Source organism: Rattus norvegicus, chromosome 2 (genome assembly GCF_036323735.1).
Source record: "Rattus norvegicus strain BN/NHsdMcwi chromosome 2, GRCr8, whole genome shotgun sequence".
Taxonomy (NCBI): domain Eukaryota; kingdom Metazoa; phylum Chordata; class Mammalia; order Rodentia; family Muridae; genus Rattus; species Rattus norvegicus.
In genome coordinates, this window is record NC_086020.1 from 189,969,765 (window position 1) to 189,991,759 (window position 21,995).

Genomic DNA, 21,995 nt, shown 5'->3' on the forward strand with positions numbered 1-21,995 from the left:
CCACCCCTGCCCACATCCCTGGCCCAAGAGGCAACTGTATAAGGCCTCTGGGTTCCCGTAGGGGAGGGCCCAGGAGCGGCGGGACCCCTGCGCCTGAGACACCTCCGGAACCTGAAGGAAACAGACCGGATAAACAGTTCTCTGCACCCAAATCCTGTGGGAGGGAGAGCTAAAACTTCAGAGAGGCAGACACGCCTGGGAAACCAGAAGAGACTGCACTCTGCGCACATCCAGACGCCAGAGGAGAACACCAAACGCCATCTGGATCCCTGGTGCACGGAGGCTCCCGGAAAGAGCAGCGCAGATCTCCTTGGTTGCTGCCGCCGCGGAGAGGACTTAGGCAGTACCCCATGAGCAAACTTGAGCCTTGGAACCACAGGAAGTCCCACACCCGCGGATCCTGGCCCGCAGCAGCTCTCTGCTCCCAAACCCCGTGGGAGAGAGACCTCAACGCCTGGTCAGGTGGGCACTCCTGAGGCTGCAGAGCGGAGGAGACCACCAACACTGCCCACCCCTGCCCACATCCCTGGCCCAAGAGGCAACTGTATAAGGCCTCTGGGTTCCCGTAGGGGAGGGCCCAGGAGCGGCGGGACCCCTGCGCCTGAGACACCACCGGAACCTGAAGGAAACAGTCAGAATAAACAGTTCTCTGCACCCAAATCCCGTGGGAGGGAGAGCTAAACCTTCAGAGAGGCAGACATGCCTGGGAAACCAGAAGAGACTGCACTCTGCGCACATCCAGACGCTAGAGAAAACACCAAACGCCATCTGGAACCCTGGTGCACTGAAGCTCCCGGAAAGAGCGGCGCAGATCTTCCCGGTTGCTCCGCCGCGGAGAGCACTTAGGCAGTACCCCATGAGCAAACTTGAGCCTTGGAACCACAGGTAGGACCAACTTTTCCCCTGCAAGAGACCTGCCTGGTGAACTCCAGACACAGGCCCACAGGAACAGCTGAAGACCTGTAGATAGGAAAAACTACATGCCCGAAAGCAGAACACTCTGTCCCCATAACAGGCTGAAAGAAAACAGGAAAACAGGTCTACAGCACTCTGACACGCAGGGTTATAGGACAGTCTAGCCACTGTCAGAAATAGCAGAACAAAGTAACACTAGAGATAATCTGAAGGCGAGAGGCAAGCGCAGGAACACAAGCAACAGAAACCAAGATTACATGGCATCATCGGAGACCAATTCTCCCACCAAAACAAACACTGAATATCCAAACACACCAGAAAAGCAAGATCTAGTTTCAAAATCATATTTGATCATGATGCTGGAGGACTTCAAGAAAGATGTGAAGAACTCCCTTAGAGAACAAGTAGAAGCCTACAGAGAGGAATCGCAAAAATGCCTGAAAGAATTCCAGGAAAACATAAATAAACAAGTAGAAACCCATAGAGAGGAGACACAAAAATCCCTGAAAGAATTCCAGGAAAACACAATCAAACAGTTGAAGGAATTAAAAATGGAAATAGAAGCAATCAAGAAAGAACACATGGAAACAACCCTGGATATAGAAAATCAAAAGAAGAGACAAGGAGCTGTAGATACAAGCTTAACCAACAGAATACAAGAGATGGAAGAGAGAATCTCGGGAGCAGAAGATTCCATAGAAATCATTGACTCAACTGTCAAAGATAATGTAAAGCAGAAAAAGCTACTGGTCCAAAACATACAGGAAATCCAGGACTCAATGAGAAGATCAAACCTAAGGATAATAGGTATAGAAGAGAGTGAAGACTCCCAGCTCAAAGGACCAGTAAATATCTTCAGCAAAATCAAAGAAGAAAACTTCCCTAACCTAAAGAAAGAGACACCCATAGGCATACAAGAAGCCTACAGAACTCCAAATAGATTGGACCAGAAAAGAAACACCTCCCGTCACATAATAGTCAAAACACCAAACGCACAAAATAAAGAAAGAATATTAAAAGCAGTCAGGGAAAAAGGTCAAGTAACATATAAAGGCAGACCTATCAGAATCACACCAGACTTTTCGCCAGAAACTATGAAGGCCAGAAGATCCTGGACTGATGTCATACAGACCCTAAGAGAACACAAATGCCAGCCCAGGTTACTGTATCCTGCAAAACTCTCAATTAACATAGATGGAAAAACCAAGATATTCCATGACAAAACCAAATTTACACAATATCTTTCTACAAATCCAGCCCTACAAAGAATAATAAAGGGTAAAGCCCAACATAAGGAGGCAAGCTATACCCTAGAAGAAGCAAGAAACTAATCGTCTTGGCAACAAAACAAAGAGAAGAAAAGTACACAAACATAACCTCACATCCAAATATGAATATAACAGGAAGCAATAATCACTATTCCTTAATATCTCTCAACATCAATGGCCTCAACTCCCCAATAAAAAGACATAGATTAACAAACTAGATATGCAACGAGGACCCTGCATTCTGTTGCCTACAGGAAACACACCTCAGAGACAAAGACAGACACTACCTCAGAGTGAAAGGCTGGAAAACAACTTTCCAAGCAAATGGTCAGAAGAAGCACGCTGGAGTAGCCATTCTAATATCAAATAAAATCAATTTTCAATTAAAAGTCATCAAAAAAGATAAGGGAGGACACTTCATATTCATCAAAGGAAAAATCAACCAAGATGAACTCTCAATCCTAAATATCTATGCCCCAAATACAAGGGCACCTACATACGTAAAAGAAACCTTACTAAAGCTCAAAACACACATTGCACCTCACACAATAATAGTGGGAGATTTCAACACCCCACTCTCATCAATGGACAGATCATGGGAACAGAAATTAAACAGAGACGTAGACAGACTAAGAGAAGTAATGAGCCAAATGGACTTAACAGATATTTATAGAACATTCTATCCTAAAGCAAAAGGATACACCTTCTTCTCAGCTCCTCATGGTACTTTCTCCAAAATTGACCATATAGTTGGTCAAAAAACAGGCCTCAACAGGTACAGAAAGATAGAAATAATCCCATGCGTGCTATCAGACCACCACGGCCTAAAACTGGTCTTCAATAACAATAAGGGAAGAATGCCCACATATACGTGGAAATTGAACAATGCTCTACTCAATGATAACCTAGTCAAGGAAGAAATAAAGAAAGAAATTAAAAACTTTTTAGAATTTAATGAAAATGAAGGTACAACATACCCAAACTTATGGGACACAATGAAAGCTGTGCTAAGAGGAAAACTCATAGCGCTGTGTGCCTGCAGAAAGAAACAGGAAAGAGCATATGTCAGCAGCTTGACAGCACACCTATAAGCTCTAGAGCAAAAAGAAGCAAATACACCCAGGAGGAGTAGAAGGCAGGAAATAATCAAACTCAGAGCTGAAATCAACCAAGTAGAAACAAAAAGGACCATAGAAAGAATCAACAGAACCAAAAGTTGGTTCTTTGAGAAAATCAACAAGATAGATAAACCCTTAGCCAGACTAACGAGAGGATCCAGAGAGTGTGTCCAAATTAACAAAATCAGAAATGAAAAGGGAGACATAACTACAGATTCAGAGGAAATTCAAAAAATCATCAGATCTTACTATAAAAGCCTATATTCAACAAAACTTGAAAATCTACAGAAAATGGACAATTTCCTAGACAGATACCAGGTACCGAAGTTAAATCAGGAACAGATAAACCAGTTAAACAACCCCGTAACTCCTAAGGAAATAGAAGCAGTCATTAAAGGTCTCCCAACCAAAAAGAGCCCAGATCCAGACGGGTTTAGTGCAGAATTCTATCAAACCTTCATAGAAGACCTCATACCAATATTATCCAAACTATTCCACAAAATTGAAACAGATGGATCACTACCGAATACCTTCTACGAAGCCACAATTACTCTTATACCTAAACCACACAAAAACCCAACAAAGAAAGAGAACTTCAGACCAATTTCCCTTATGAATATCGACGCAAAAATACTTAATAAAATTCTGGCAAACCGAATCCAAGAGCACATCAAAACAATCATCCACCATGATCAAGTAGGCTTCATCCCAGGCATGCAGGGATGCTTTAATATACGGAAAACCATCAACGTGATCCATTATATAAACAAACTGAAAGAACAAAACCACATGATCATTTCATTAGATGCTAAGAAAGCATTTGACAAAATTCCACACCCCTTCATGATAAAAGTCCTGGAAAGTATAGGAATTCAAGGCCCAAATCTAAACATAGTAAAAGCCATATACAGCAAACCAGTTGCTAACATTAAACTAAATGGAGAGAAACTTGAAGCAATCCCACTAAAATCAGGGACTAGACAAGGCTGCCCACTCTCTCCCTACTTATTCAATATAGTTCTTGAAGTTCTAGCCAGAGCAATCAGACAACAAAAGGAGGTCAAGGGGATACAGATCGGAAAAGAAGAAGTCAAAATATCACTATTTGCAGATGATATGATAGTTTATTTAAGTGATCCCAAAAGTTCCACCAGAGAACTACTAAAGCTGATAAACAACTTCAGCAAAGTGGCTGGGTATAAAATTAACTCAAATAAATCAGTAGCCTTCCTCTACACAAAAGAGAAACAAGCCGAGAAAGAAATTAGGGAAACGACACCCTTCATAATAGACCCAAATAATATAAAGTACCTCGGTGTGACTTTAACCAAGCAAGTAAAAGATCTGTATGCTAAGAACTTCCAAGCCTCTGAAGAAAGAAATTGAAGAAGACCTCAGAAGATGGAAAGATCTACCATGCTCATGGATTGGCAGGATTAATATAGTAAAAATGGCCATTTTACCAAAAGCGATGTACAGATTCAATGCAATGCCCATCAAAATACCAATCCAATTCTTCAAAGAGTTAAACAGAACAATTTGCAAATTCACCTGGAATAACAAAAAACCCAGGATAGCTAAAACTATCCTCAACAATAAAAGGACTTCAGGGGGAATCACTATCTCTGAACTCAAGCAGTATTACAGAGCAATAGTGATAAAAACTGCATGGTATTGGTACAGAGATAGACAGATAGACCAATGGAATAGAATTGAAGACCCAGAAATGAACCCACACACCTATGGTCACTTGATTTTTGACAAAGGAGCCAAAACCATCCAATGGAAAAAAGATAGCATTTTCAGCAAATGGTGCTGGTTCAACTGGAGGTCAACATGTAGAAGAATGCAGATCGATCCATGCTTATTACCCTGTACAAAGCTTAAGTCCAAGTGGATCAAGGACCTCCACATCAAACCTGATACACTCAAAATAATAGAAGAAAAACTAGGGAAGCATCTGGAACACATGGGCACTGGAAAAAATTTCCTAAACAAAACACCAATGGCTTATGCTCTAAGATCAAGAATCGACAAATGGGATCTCATAAAACTGCAAAGCTTTTGTAAGGCAAAGGACACTGTGGTTAGGACAAATCGGCAACCGACAGATTGGGAAAAGATCTTTACCAATCCTACAACAGATAGAGGCCTTATATCCAAAATATACAAAGAACTCAAGAAGTTAGACGGCAGGGAGACAAATAACCCTATTAAAAAATGGGGTTCAGAGCTAAACAAAGAATTCACAGCTGAGGAATGCCGAATGGCTGAGAAACACCTAAAGAAATGTTCAACATCTTTAGTCATAAGGGAAATGCAAATCAAAACAACCCTGAGATTTCACCTCACACCAGTGAGAATGGCTAAGATCAAAAACTCAGGTGACAGCAGATGCTGGCGAGGATGCGGAGAAAGAGGAACACTCCTCCATTGTTGGTGGGATTGCAGACTGGTAAAACCATTCTGGAAATCAGTCTGGAGGACCCTCAGAAAATTGGACATTGAACTGCCTGAGGATCCAGCTATACCTCTCTTGGGCATATACCCAAAAGATGCCCCAACATATAAAAAAGACACGTGCTCCACTATGTTCATTGCAGCCTTATTTATAATAGCCAGAAGCTGGAAAGAACCCAGATGCCCTTCAACAGAGGAATGGATACAGAAAATGTGGTACATCTACACAATGGAATATTACTCAGCTATCAAAAACAACGACTTTATGAAATTCGTAGGCAAATGGTTGGAACTGGAAAATATCATCCTGAGTGAGGTAACCCAATCACAGAAAGACATACACTCATTGATAAGTGGCTATTAGCCCAAATGCTTGAATTACCCTAGATGCCTAGAACAAATGAAACTCAAGACGGATGATCAAAATGTGAATGCTTCACTCCTTCTTTAAAAGGGGAACAAGAATACCCTTGGCAGGGAAGAGAGAGGCAAAGATTAAAATAGAGACTGAAGGAACACCCATTCAGAGCCTGCCCCACATGTGGCCCATACATATACAGCCACCCAATTAGACAAGATGGATGAAGCAAAGAAGTGCAGACCGACAGGAGCCGGATATAGATCGCTCCTGAGAGACACAGCCAGAATACAGCAAATACAGAGGCGAATGCCAGCAGCAAACCACTGAACTGAGAATAGGACCCCCGTTGAAGGAATCAGAGAAAGAACTGGAAGAGCTTGAAGGGGCTTGTGACCCCATATGTACAACAATGCCAAGCAACCAGAGCTTCCAGGGACTAAGCCACTACCTAAAGACTATACATGGACTGACTGTGGACTCTGACCTCATAGGTAGCAATGAATATCCTAGTAAGAGCACCAATGGAAGGGGAAGCCCTGGGTCCTGCTAAGACTGAACCCCCAGTGAACTAGACTGGTGGGGGGAGGGCGGCAATGGGGGGAGGGTTGGGAGGGGAACACCCATAAGGAAGGGGAGAGGGGAGGGGGATGTTTGCCCGGAAACCGGGAAAGGGAATAACACTCGAAATGTATATAAGAAATACTCAAGTTAATAAAAAAAAATATTGCTCAAAAATTAAAAACTTATAAACAAAATTAGGTAAATATGTAGAGAAATATAACGTAACAGTTGAATTTTTTTGCATACAATAAAGTAAAAAGTCTGGTAAATATCTGCAATAATTAGCTTTAATTATTAACTAGACACAGGTAAAATCTCCTAGGAATAGATTCTCGGTGAAGTTGTTAATGTTAAGTTGACTTGAGGACAACCCCGTTAGTATTGTTATAATTAAGGGGTAATTGATATAGGAAGACCCATCCCACTGTGGGTGGCACCATTCCGCAGGCAAATGATCCCAAACCATATGAGTGGAGAAATATAACTGACTGCAAGCAAGCAAGCAAGCAAGCAAGCAAGCAAGCAAGCAAGCAAGCGCATTTGTTCTGGCTTGCTCTCTGCTCCTGACTATAGATGTGATGTGGCTAATTGTTTGAAGCTCCTACCTGGACTTCTCCACAGTGATGGACTAGGACTTGGAATTAGATGAAATAAATTATTTCCTCCAAGTTGCTTTCTGATGGAGTATTTTCTGACAGCAATAAAGCTAAAAGAATATATTTTTTAAAAGTAGATATACATCTTTCTGAGTCGTTGAAAACTAGTATTGCCAAGTATGTGAATGGATGCAGGTGGGGTCAGTTATACTGTGGACTCCTCTTTCCTACGGTTTCTGCTGTTACTGATCCTGAGAGACAAGCACCTGATATCCAGATATGCTGTCTTCACCATAACTTTTCTTCTTTCTGTTCCTGGAGCCTCTGCTGGCCACATCTAGCTTTGTAGTCTGGGGCTGATCAGATCTCTCAACTTGTTAAGATCCCAGATCATACCCTCTGGTATCCCCCAACTACATTGGAGAGTGTGGACAGTAGCCATCACACTGGGCTCTGAGCCAGTGGAAGGCCTGACTTCATGATAAAGGTATCTGACTATACATATCATGTACACCACTGGTAATTCAGGACTGCTGGCTTTACAGTAGTGAATGACACTGGGTGGCTCCAGATTCACACCTCCCAGTTTATCAACTGGAGGGCAGGCACTGGTGAGGTAGTTCAGTCCATCAAACTCTTGCCACAGAAGCAGAAAGACCTGAATTTAGTACTGAACACCCACATAAAGAGCAGCCAGAAGGATCCCTCAAGACCCCTAACTAGACAGCCAACCAAGATGGCAATCCCCAAGTCCCAGTGAAAGACCCTCTCTTTAAAAGGCAAGGTTAATAACTCCTGAGAACTGCACCCAAGGTTTAGCTCTGGCCTTCACATATTGTGGCATGCATGCACACAATATACGCACATAGACACACAGACACAAGCATGCACACGCACACACTCATATGCACATATTCATACCACACACACACACACACACACAGGCACTTAGATACTCATGCACACACACACACACACACACACACACACACACATACACATGCACACACATATGTGCACACACACACATACTTTCTCTCACATATACACACAGACACCCTACAGGGTAATTACAAGGTGGGGAAGTCAATTCCTAGCCACAACCCCAGCCTAAGTCAGCCTCCTGCCACCTGCTTCCTTCATCACAACAGTCATCCTTTCCTCTTTCCTCAGCTGCTTCGTGAGCCCTCTCCCATCCAGGAGCTGAGACAAGCCAAACTGTCTCATTGACCTGTGGATGTTCCCTGATTTCAAGCCCCCAAGGTAGCTCAGTTTTTAACAATAGATTCCCTCTCAAGCTGGTCACATAGTTTAAGAAAAAGAGACTCATTTTTCAGTGAGACAGTTTCCCTGGTTGAGCCACCTCCCAAGTCTGAAGAAGTCTGAAGAAGGAGATTCTCCCCACCACCCTCCCAACTGCTATGAGAATCACTATCTCACCCAAAGCTGGGGCAGGATTTGAGGCTCCTGAGGTGAGGGGGCAGAATTGTCCTGGGGGCAGGACTACCACCTTCTGTCAGCCTGGCCTTCATTCAAACGTCCCAGCTTACCTCACAGCATCCTTTCACTGACTTGTAGATTTTAAAACTCTTCTTCAGTTTCTCTCCTCGGGTGAAGTCCGTTCGTTCTTATTCTGGTTCTCTCCATCTCGAGCTCACTCATGGCGGCATCTAGCCACTGCCTGACTCAGAAGCCATCACTCCCTTCGTGGCTGATTTCATTACTGTCAGGTGGACAACCTACTTATATTTCTTTCTGATAAAACTGAAGGTGCCACCATTGCTTGGTAGATCATTTTCTTAAATGGAGTCTCTGTTTATTTCATCTAATGCATGTTCTGCATCTCTCGGTTCAATTTTTGTACTGAAAGAAATACCCAAGGGGTGCAGGTCAGCACTTGCGTCTTCCTTCTTTCCTTCCCCTGCTATTTTGTAACATTCTTTCACTCGTTTGTTGACGTCTGAAGCTCTTGCTCAGTTTCTCTCCTTGGGTAAAGTCTCCTTGTTCTTACTGTGATTTCTTCAATGTTGAGCTCACGAGGGGCATCCCCAGCATTCTAGGTGTGTGCTGTGTCTCCAGCCTTCCTATCTCTTCACGCTCCTTTTCCCAGAAGCCCACACTGAAATCGTCTTTATTCTGTACCGGCAGATACAGGGTGGACTATGAACGCCGCCCTCCTGACTCCACTGGGTGCATAGAAACCATTTTGCTAGCTTTGCAATCGTGACTTTCACCTGTTAGATCTGATTTTAGTATGAAGTTGAGGTTTTATCAGAGACAGTTAAAAAGTCACTGCTTTGATTCATATTTCCAAAATGTTGCTTTGCCAAAGTTAAGACTATATATAAACCTGCAATGGATCAGCACATACAGATGGTACTGCAGAAGCTTGGGTGAGGGGCCCCTTTCCTGATAATGCTTACGGACATAATGAATTACGTTAAAAGTTCCAGTGATTTAAAATATTTTCTAATCACTTCATTGATAAATTATTTTCCAATCATTTTTTGATACATTGTTTTCCAGTCACTTTTTTGATATTCCTGTTTTCTAGTTACTTTATTGATATGCTTTGATTAAAAACTTATTTCAACTGATTTAATGAAGGACTGATTTAACATGCCCTTTCACTTTCCTTGGTTGGTGGTTGCACGTTTGACTTACTCAAAACAGGAGTTTCAGAAAAACACAGCTTTGTGTGTATGTGGGTGAGCAGAGTAGTTTTGAAAGCGTTTTCCCTCCCCAGTTTTAGCATCACCAACACTGAGTTCCTCTCCTGTCACTAGCACCAAGCCAAAGTTTCTGCTGTCATCATTGCCGTTACTTTAGAAATACAAATAAATTGTTGACGTCATAGTGCTTTTCATTTTCCATACAGGCTTTCACTGTGTTGCCCGGACTGGCCTCAAACTCATATCATCCTGCCTCAGCCTCTCGAGTGTTGGTATTATAGGCATGTACCTCTAATGCCAGGCTGTTAAAATGATTTTTGCACAATGTAAATGCACATCTCAGGTTTCATGTGATTCTTTCCATCTTTGACCTCTGGGGAGACAGGCTTATTACCTGTTTGTGATATTAATCAGAACTGCAGTCAGATTTTGCAGTTTCTTTCTGATAATCTGTTACTTCATCAAGAATTTATATATTATACATACTATGTACAAGCAATAATTGGATTGCTCAATAATCAAAGTAAAGATAAAAATTTAATAAGTACCAAGCAGTAGAACGAGCCTATCCGGAGCTGCCTGTGCCCCTGAAGTTAGCTATAGCTGCATGGTACAAACTTAGCTGCCTGCTAAGTCGGAGTGCCCCGGATCCTGGTCTAACTGCTTGCTTGGTTCCAGTTTGTGCTCAAGAGCTCACACTAGACCTTACATTCTCAATTTTACACTACTCCATTCTTACCAGTTAGAATGCATTCAGCCTGCCACCTGCTCCTGTGTCCAGTGACCATCTGTACTATGTCCACTCCTCTCTCACCCTTCATATGTGCCCTTTTATAACGCCCACATAGCCATGTTCACCTTCTACTCAGTGTCACTGACTTAGCCCTTGGGAGCTTTTCTGTCTTAATCCCCATCTCCATATCCCTCCCCTTCAGCTGCCTCGTCTCACTAGATAACTGGACAGCTCACACCTGCAAGCTGACATTTTGTTGGAGACAAAGAATATTTTTTTTAACATACCTTTCCTTCTCAGAGAATGCCTGTCAATCTTCTTGTCATTCTCAAAGTCATGAACTAAATATATTCCGCACACGAAGCTATCACGGAGCTCTCGCTTCAATGACCATTTTGCCGTGTTCTCAACACATTTGTAAATATCACAGTTATGGCTGCCATACTTCTTAGAGTTATTATGCAGGCTGTTACCTTCCTTGACTGTGGACTTCTCAAAGATAAGGACTGAATAATGTGATCTTTCGATACCCTGTCCAGAATGCAGTGTCTTATGTATATTGTGTTACTCGGAGGAAGGAGAAAGTGAATACAGGGATTCTTCAAGTCATTAATATCAAAATCACCCCTCTCTGAACTATGTTCTTTCTTCTCTCCATTATTTTTAATCAAGGTAAAATAAATAATATTACATGCTTATTATATATATATATACATACATATATATCTCAACATGTCAGGCACCATTCAAACGATTTGCTTGCTCTTCAGTGTTCCTTAAACAAGCTGAGACATAATTTGTTCTCTTGTTCAACACAAGGTCTATGAGGTCCATGCTTGTTTCTGCATCAGTAACTAGTGTATTCTTTTTCATTCATGACATAAAGGTCCTCTAGCTTTTCCCATACATTTTTTCTTCATTTGGCCCTTGGCTTATCTCTGAGGGAGAGGATTTACATAATACATGTACAAGCTTGTCCTTGACCATATGCACTCATTCTCCTGGGACAGATGTTCAAGTCTAGAAATACTATGTTGTAGGACTAGCCTATGTTTAACTTTAGTAACTACTGCCTTACAAATGTCTGAAGGAATTGCGCCAATCTATTCTTGTTGGTAATTTATGAGGTTGCCAATCATCTGGTAAGTTTAATTCTACTGTTACTAATGTATTTACTATATGGGGTTTGGGGGAATGCACCAAGGTCAGAGGACAACATAGTCATCTCCTTTACCATGTGGGTCCTTTGGATTGAACTCAGATCATTAGGCATGGCAGTAAATACCCTTACCTGCTGAGCCATTGTCCAACCCTCCATCATTCTCAGAATGTATTCCCCCATCTCTATCTTAACATTGTTTTAGTAGTTCCCCAACTTAGTCCCTTTCTTCACTCTATTCCTCTTTCCAAATGCTCTAACCCCTTTGCCTGTGTCTAAAACTGAACCTAGCTTTCCAAGTGTAGACTTCTCTGGTGGGAAACGTCTGTCTTCCACTTCCCCCTCACCTTTCTCTGAACATGGTAAACACAGACTTTGCCCAGGACTGTAGCACAGGCCTCTGTGGCAGCTGGGAGTCATCACATATAAATGTCTTTGCTGAGACTGATAGGAGAACCTCCATACTGGAAGCTACAATTTGGGATGTACAATTTCCCTTGGTGAACTCACTTACCAGACTCGTGAATCTCATGGGTATATCTGCTTCCTCAAAGATTTAGAATACCTCCTTGTCCTACTCACTCATTCCCCTAGCACCGTCTCCTCATCGAGGCTGATAACAAAAACAAGGCAGAGAAGGAGAAGCCTTGATCTGTTAGTTGGATCATGTCTGCTGTGTATCTCCTTGGTCAAGTCTTCACATAAGACTTTCCTGTAAAATAAAATCAGTGAGACACAATGGCAAAGAAAATAATCTCACATAACTTTAAATCTCACTATGTAGTCCATTTTCATATCCTTTGTGGCAGTTAATAAGTTCCATCATCCAAGGTCAGTTCCCAGAATTCCCTGCTGTTAGCATGTCTTCACGCAGAGAATGCCCCATTTAACCTCACCTTTGTCTCCAAGCCAGACATTCACCATGACAAATCTTTCTTCTACTTCCATGGTAACTCAATATTTTGGTAGGGAAACTTATAAAATGCTTTCTAAATGTCTAGATAAATTTTGTTTCCTGGTTTTCTTTGTCTTCAATACTCACCATCCCCTTTGTGTGTTTTTCTTATTCATTTTCTGTTAAATATAATTATAATGTATGACCTGGAGTGGCCCAGGCAATATAGATATTTCTCACTCAGTATATATTGAACAGAAAAGCACTTCGCAAACTCGTGACTATACTCATTCATTTTAGTAACACTGAGTTGACCTATTCTTCTGTCCCTGTCACCTATTGCAGATGCTGGTCCATCTGTCACATTTCTTGTTGCTGTGACAAATTACCCAATGAAGGTGGCTTAATGACAGAATTTATTTTGCCTCAAGCATTTGAGCGTTTGATCCAGTAAAAGAGGGAAGGCATAGCCATGGGGACACCTCTGGCTGTGCTGTCTGACAAAAACATGAAGCCACTAGTCTCATCACATCAAAGTCAGGATGCAGAGAAGAAGGCCGATGTCCAGCTGGAGGTCCCCTTTTCATTCAGTCTAGGACCCCCAGCCCATGGAACGTTGCTACCAACATTCAGAGGGGGTCTTCCCACTTCAGTTACACCTCTCTGGAAACAGTCTCCCAGGCATGGCCAGAGTTTGTCTTCTAGGTGATTCTAATCCTGTCAGGTAGATAATCATACTAACAAGAACACATTTCTTTATACTTGTTATTGTCACTATAAAAACAAGATATCAACACTACTTACTATCTTACTTGTTATGCTTATGAATTTGGCATTACCCTTAAGAAAGGGTTAGTGGAAAAGAAGTTGACAGTGGCCATCATATCAGAGACTAGATATTTTAACCATGTCTTTGAATTTTTGGTGATCCAAGTGTGAGGCAGCACTTGACTATTGACTAGCTAATGTCAACCTCAGTCAGGTAAGCACATGCTTTCATGCTCCAGGGCTACCCTGAAAAGTCCCCTTCACCAATTCAAGGATAGGATCACTCAAAGTCTGGCCCCAGCTTCTTTGGCAATGTCATTTTTCTTGGATTTATCTATCGGCATCATTTCCAGTTCAAATCATTCTTATAATCTTATAATCATATAATTATTCTTATAATTCTTCTAACAAAAGCAGGGATGCTAAAAGTTTCCTGTGTTTTACAATTCGGCTACCAGGGAAAGGTCTTTAAAGTCATCTGAGTTTACATGGTCAGTGAAAGATTTCATCAGCACGAACAAGTGACTAGAATTCAATTTTGTTTGACATAGCAGGCAACTGTACTTGACATACTGTTTTAAATTAATCCAATAGGAAAGACTTCTTGGCCTGCACTGTAAAATGTAGAAGTTTGACACGACTTCATCAAGTAATTAAGTTCAATTGAAAACATTATTTCTTTCCTTTTAAATTAATGTTCTATTAGCAACTTGGATATGTAAAAAGGGGAGTTCAATGGGGAAAAGAACAATGGAGAATTCCTGGCACCCAGACATTACATCTGAAAAAAAAAAGATACAAGTGGTTCTAACAGTCTGATTCCTGATCCAGAAGCACAACATTCATTTAGGAACATATTGATCAAATACAAGTTCTCAGTCCAAATCCTACACTCATTGAGTTGAGAGAAGGCATACAATTCAGACGACCTGTGCTTTGGTAAGCAGGAGCCTCATGCAATCTAAGCTTTCAGACACACACTCACTAAGATGCTGTGCACAGTGTAAGTGATACATTGCTGGGGAGGGGCTGGCAACTGCTTCAGAGGAGGTGTGGCCACCATGGACTAGGGTGCTCAGGCGAAAGTCACAATTGTAGCATGCATTTCACCCAGAAGGAGGGCATGCTGAAGAAAGAGGCTTGGCTGAGCAAGACAGAGAGCTGAGGAAATATTCAGAAGGGCCTGGAAAAAGAAAAAGAAAGGACTGAAGTGGTATAATTCTATTTTAATTAAAATGCACATAAATGGTCAAGTAAAAGGCAAGGTGCAGTGAGGAGAATGGGGAGAGAAGTCATTGATTACACACCCAAGGAAGGGGGGGAAGGATCAGAAATTGCGATGACTAGAAGGCATAGAAATTTGAGAAACTGAGCTAGTAGAATCAACTGCATGGGTTTTACTCTTTGTGATGGGGGCGTTTGTTTGTATTGTGCTGTTGTAAGCAATGAGAGAAGTAAAGGAGTCAGTTGTGGGCATGTTGATTTGGAGAAGATGGGAGAGAGTCAGAGTAGAAGTCTTCAGACCAAGTCGAAAGTACAGTCTAGCAACTGCTCCAAGTGCAGAAAAAGAGTGACTGTACTGTGCTTGGCAGTCAACAGGGCACAGCTATTACCCGCTTGGCAGCCAAGGCTCAGGGAGGCAGACAGACGGCAAGAGCCTGAGGTTGCATCTTGACATGATAGGACCGCTGCACTCGTGAGCTCACTGCCACTACGTCTACTGGCACAAGACTGAGCCTAACAACACTTTTTCATGGAAGAGGGAAAAGTTTTTGAGACTCCACCTCTCCATGAGAGACTGTTGACTGTAAATGGTACTGGAAGATGGGATACCACCTTCTTCCGCCATATAAACCACTGCAGGTTATCCATGCTCCGGTAAATAACCTCCTACCCATGCTCTTGCAGACAACTAAAGACAGCAGAGTCCAATGCATATCTTCTCAGCCTGAGTCTACTTGTGTAGACACGTAAATAAAAACCTGCAGAGGTCAGGACATGATTCCACTCTGAGTAATAGTTATTCTGAGAACCCCTAAGCTGGAGGTGCTGTCCTAGACACAGAGGGTGAAAAGGTGAATGGGGGTACAGGTACTCTCACATGATACTAACCAATTCTGCAGTTAGATTAATTCGGCATTGTGTTTTGAGTTCTATCCGAATAGTCATATATGTGTGTGTGTATATATATGTATATATACACACATATACACACACATACACACACATATATATAGTGTATGTCTCCATTAGTCTATGTGTAGCTTTGTTTCTGTGTGATTATCCTTATATCTTTAATTTCTAAGATCATGCCAACATAAGTGCCCTCCAAGCAAATAGTATGAATGTATAAATTATCATGAGTAATGTAATAACTGATATGGAAGCTTCATACACTGATTTCTAGGTATAAAATGTTTGAACATAGAACAACCTTTCACCCTCCAGAGGCTGAGGTTGAGTGAGGTTTGGTGCCTTAGGCTATCCACTCTATTTCAAAGCCCATTTCAGTGTTGATCATTTCTCAATGGGTCTTAGTTGAATGAATGAATGAATGAATGACTCTGATGAAAGCATTATTATTTCTCATAAGTCAGGTGGTGAGTATTCAAATATTTTTCCAAAACCCTGTGGCTGGAGTCAGGACTGACAGTCAGGGGTTTCCAGTACTTGGTCCAGTATTCTGCCTTTGAAAGAGCTATTGTAAGAGCTCTATTAGGGAACCAATAGGAAAGGAATAATTATTATGAGTTACTACCCTGATATATCCAATAAATGGAGCCCATGTACCTGTGTAATTGGAGAAAATTAACAGCCATGCGCAGATCTAGGGCTTGAGATTTATCATAATCATTGACTGGGTCTGCTTTGTTCCTGGGCTATAAATGAGGCTCGTGTTGTAAAGGAGATGTGTGAGTTATGTGGGTGTGAGGATGGAGGCATGAGCCAGAAGCAGTTCCAGTGGTTGGAACTGCTCCTGCTAAGGCCAAGGGTGACCCAATTGCCCTGCCTGTGTGTGTCCCTGACTCCTCCACCATCAACCCCGCCGTGACTCATGCTAACCTCTACTTCTTTTAATCTGTCCCCTTCAAGAGTCCTTCAAAAGGAGAGTTGAGCAGAAGCCTGAAAAACTCTCAAACACTCTTGGAAGAGAGGGCTTAAGGATTTTATTAGGCACCCACACATCCTGCCAACCACCACCGAGATTGGTGGGAGGGGGTTCCCTCCCACCGAGATTGATTGACCTTGACTGTCAATTTAGAGTCTTACCCTAGTTTCTCCACTCTGAGAAAAATCTGCCTCTTGATTACCTCCTCAAACCCAGGACCCCAAGCAGCTGGAGAAGTCAAGATGGCCGCCTAGAACAGCTCTAAAGAGAAACAGAGAATCCTATCTCCCCTGATAAACTGGCCAAACAAGGGATTAGGCAAAGCTAGCCCTATGCTGAGACACAGGCATTGCTTACTTACTTGCAAACGTTGTCTGTCTTAGTTATGCTTATGTATTCTCTGTGGTTTGTGACATCAGCCACATTTAGTGAGGGCTTGCTGAACTAAACTGTTAACTCGAGTTGTGTTGAAGTGAGGAAAGAAACCAACTCAGTGACCTCAGCGGCCTCTTATTGTTGCCCAAGATAGGTCCCCATACATTTTCTTATATAGCCATAGGGAACTTAGAGACACCCCATCTGTCCACATTTCCTTGATAAAAATTCAACATTCCATAAGATCTGGCCCTCCTGTCTCACAGTACTGTAACCTGGAGACCGTATTTTTAGATCTACAAAGAGGACACAGAAGCAGGCAAAGCACTTCTGTCCTGCTCACAAAACAGTGGGGACTACAGTTTGGTCTTCAAAATATTGTCATCCGTTGGCTCTTTCATCGGGTTAGATATAATAGGATAGACTTTGTGACCAGAGTAGTCTTGGACCCTTGAGTTTGTTAGAAGTAACCTGAGGCATTGTGTCCTCATTTGGACAGATGAAGGAATTAAACATGATCAGCAAATCATATGCTGGGGTGTGGGGAGAGACCGTTGTACTAACTGCAAGAACATGGTTTTTCCATGACCATTAACTAAGTGGCAGCTATGACGAAGGCCAGCATGGGTCATCAAGGAGAACAGCATTTGTTTTGTTTCCTCTGGGTAAGCCTCGTGTAAAGGCACAGAATATGATACATAGTTTAGTGGATAGACGACGTTTCCAATGAAGTGGGAGGCTGGACGTGTGAGGGAAAGAGCTACGCTGAGTACAATTGCAACTTGGGACTCTGTCTGAAGTTTTAACATTGCAGGTAGTGACTCAACCTTGAGGGGAATCTAATGAAAGGAGAAGAAGGCCCAGTGCCCGAGGAAGGAGTTGATGAAAGAGTATCACTTTTAATGTGTGCTGATGAAAAGAGACCCCTTTCTTTGGGGTGAGTCCCTGATTCTAATTTTACATTTGTGGAGCAATTAGTAGGACTCCGCTTGGCCCTCCCCGGTCTCCTCTGGTAGAAGAATGTCTCTGATATGTAATATTTGTTGTTTGAAAAGCCAGAGAAACTTGTTTCTTTTTTTTTTTTTTTTCTGAGCCTGCCTTACTTTTTATGTTCTGAAGTTCACTTTGGACCTCAGATTTTGCTCCAAGCAATAAAACTGGTTGGAGAGCACCAGCATAATGGAGCTGTAATTGTAGCCAACTGTGGGGGCGGGGAGAGAGTTAAGGTGTGTCGTGGTTTCTGTGGTTTCTCTGCAGAGTAGAATTCCCTGCAAAGCTTTTCCATGTGGTGTTTTAATAGCGGCCTTAAAACTCTCTGACACATGGAGCAAAACTGAATTAGGCTCATGTGCTAGATTGCTCGGATGGGACCCCCAAACAATGTAAAACAAAACAAAGCAAAACAAAAACAACAAAACCAAAAAATCATCATCATCAACAACAACAACAACAACAACAACAACAACAACAACAACAACAACAACAGCCAGACAGCCTAAGCCAGAGTCTAAATCATCTAAAGAAGATCCTAAGGATATGACTGGTTAGAGCCACAGAGGCAAGCATTCCCTCTAGTCCAGATTTGCAGAGCCTTTGGGAAGCCAGCTACTTCCCTTGTAGATACTGATCAGATCCTTCCATACCGTACTTGACAACTCATAAAATGATGCTGTATTGTTTGTCCATCAGAGCCCAGCACATTTCTTTAAAGGCTGCATTATTGTCTTTACTTTTTTTTTTCATAATGAGGAAACAGAGCCTTAACGATTAGCACAGGCCGTTTGGGTAAGAGACTGCAAGGCAGAATAGGATACCACTTGAGCCATGTGCCCTTGCCTCCCGGCAGCTCTTCACTCATTTTAGAGATCGTGTTTAACATTTATGAAGACAAGAGAAACCAGTCAGCCACTGAGCGCACATACAGTACAGCTATTTGTAGGCTGCGGCGTTCTCATCCCTGAGAATCAGACATTCACAACTCTGTCGGGGCATCAAAGGCACTCGCTTTCTCTCTCTCTCTCTCTCTCTCTCTCTCTCTCTCTCTCTCTCTCTCTCTCATCTCAGTGTCTTGGAAGCCTAGTTCCTTCCACAGTGCCAAGAGCAGCTGATAGAACAGCACACACTCAGTCAGCCTTTCCGTACCAGGCATGTGTAAAAGTTTTCTTTAGTGTGTGGTTTTGACCACCGAGTTCAAGAAGCGTTTATGGGAAGCTGCTATAGGGTAAGTGTGTGGAATGAATACAAAGCAGTCTGGAGACATGTCCTAGAACCTTTCTGTTGCAGAAAAGACCACCCTCTGAACGAGTCCAGGAATTCTGAAAATCCTTTTTAATATGAGGGTACCCTGAAGAGAAAGAAAGTGGTCCTGGCAATAGAGGCATGGGGTTTATTTACTTATCTAATTAGCAAATCAACCCTTAAGACCCCGAGTCTAATAGGTGGTAAACTTCATTACACCTTGAAGGCATGGTGGAGCCAGAATTCAGCCTCGGGCCAGAAACTTCACTCCCTTTCCTTTTGTTTTTAAGAACTAGCCCTGAGTGGACATCTGTGTTTTATATCTAGAGCCACAAAAACTAACCAGCTTAACGTGTGCTGTTCCCCTGCAAACAACAGACCCATTTGCACTTTTGAAGCATAGAAACAGATCTTCTTTGAATGAGAAGTTCTTTGGGGGACACTTCTTCAGCGTGGTTGTCTGAGGACTCGCTGCCTCCTGATGAAGCCAAGTGTACACATCTACAGCTTGGAGCAGCCTCACTTATCTCCAGTCATCGTGTCGTGTTGTGTTATGGTTGTGGTTGATGTTGTCTAATGTTTCTCGGAGTTTACACCATATTAAAATTGACAGAAAGGTAACTCCTGCCACAGTCAAATGTTCTCTCCCACAGCTCTCCAAATGAGCATATCTTTAGTATTCTAGATACTGTGTGTGTGAGAGAGAGAGACTGTGTGTGAGTATGTGTGTGTGTGTGATGTGTATGTATGAGTGTGGGTGAGTGTGTGTGTGTGAGTGTGTGTGTGTGCATTTGTGTGTGTATAGGAGAGATAGAGAGACAGAAAGACAGAGAGAGAGAGACAGACAGACAGAGAAACAGACACAGACACAGACACAGACACACAGACACAGACACAGACACAGACACAGACACAGACACAGACACAGACACAGACACAGACACAGACACAGACACAGACACAGAGAGAGAGAAACCTGGGTCCTCCCTTCTAAGGAAACAATATCTTTTAGAGTCATATCACCTTTATTATTTTCAAAGAGAAAATTATCTTAGAAACTATCATTCAAATTAACATTGGACTTTGACAATGATAATATTGATATTCTCATACTGTTTTCCTTGAATCAACCATAAGCTCATTGTGCCTGAAGCATCCATGTTAGGACAATGACATGTGAGAGCAGAAGCTGCACACTATTAATATTCGTGGTATCAGCTATGCTTATTGCTAGAAAACGGTCTCAGTGCAATCTTTTTTTTTTCACTCAGTCTTTATAGCAATCCAGAGAGGTAGGGTTTGTCATTGCTGCCTTCATTTTTATATGGAAAACAGCAAAGTTGGGTCATTTACCCAGGACCTCAACAGCTTAGTCTGCCATAGTTTGAATCAAGACATGCTGTCTTCCAAACTGGGTCTCTTAATCACTGTGCACCAGTGTTCATCCCAAGAATGACTGCAGTGTGCCTTCTCACAGACCGCCTGGCAGTGGCCTCAACTTGTAGATACTGCAGTGGGATGGGAGAGGAATGGACAGGAAGGAAGGGGAGCCACAGAGTGGCTTGCCCTCTGTACATAGCTTGTCTTCTACTTCAAAATACTTAAGGTTGGCTTATACCTGGGCTAACATCAACACACTCATACTCGGCAATCCAGCCTACCATGCCACAGGATGCTTGGGGAGGAAACTGCAGCTGAACCATCACAATAAACTCTTCTGTGCTCCTTAGTACTTTCTCAAAGACAGTCATGGCTTCTTCAATAAAAATGTCCTCTAAGGCAGCCTTACACATTCGGCTCATCTTAGAAGACTGCTGGGAAATGACTAATAGCCTGCTTCCAGATAGAACACCCTGGTATGTGGCATTCGATAACTACCTCTGTGGCAAGCTCCTTGAAGCTGGACATTGATGAAAAGAGTGGTGGCCATTGGCTCCCATGCATCCCTGGATAGAGATCATGGACTAACACGAGTGGGAGGTGATACTGCTGCCAAGAGAGGGTTAGGCCATGTAGCTCTCTACTGAATCTGGACCTGGGCACCTAGTGTGGTGAGCTGCTTCCTCGGATGAGACATGCCCTCTCTCCCCTTGCTGTGCCTTCACATTCTTCCACGATGACTAAAGCTTATAGAATTTCAGCTCACAGAACAACGGGTGGCCTCTTTGTAGTGGGTGAGAGAAGAGGAGACAGGGCATCGTTTTGATGAGTGATGGGAAAGAGCAAGAAGGAAGGAAGAGAGATGGACTGGCTTTGTAGTTAGTGTTGCTCGTGTCCTGTGCAGCCTACTTCCTCCTGTGTCAGGTCCTGAGTCACTCTCACCGGGACTCAAATCCTTGGAACTGACCCGTAGTAGGACTCACATCAGATTCAATACGTTCTGTTGTAGGGGACTGAAGCGCTGCAGAATGTGTACCCCACAGCTACCTGGTGTGCTACTTTCTCACCCTTTATGATTCCAAGAAGTCCTCAGAGTGTCCAAATGTATCCCCCAGCCTTTACATAGAGTCTGACTCTACTTTCTGTTCAGGGCAGGTACCACAGGGGTACTAGTATATAAGGCCTAATTTCTGTCTCATTGTAAAGATACAACAGTCAAACAACCTGATTGCTAACAGGACACACCAATATATCAAACTAAGTTTTATGAGAAATTATGAGGGCTATGTAATTAGAGGAGTGTCTGTGATAAATACCTATGTAAAAAGGAGAGTCAGGTAAAATCACGTCATGGCCATTAATATCGCACTTGTTTATTGTACAGCAT

The 21,995-nt window shown here is 42.6% G+C and overlaps 1 protein-coding gene across 10 annotated transcripts in view; it reads left to right on the forward strand.

Annotated features, from left to right (window-relative positions):
• The window catches only part of Spag17 (sperm associated antigen 17), a 246,975-nt gene that overhangs the window by 17,116 nt on the left and 207,864 nt on the right, over nt 1–21,995 (forward strand). The gene's annotated exons all lie outside the window — the stretch shown is intronic.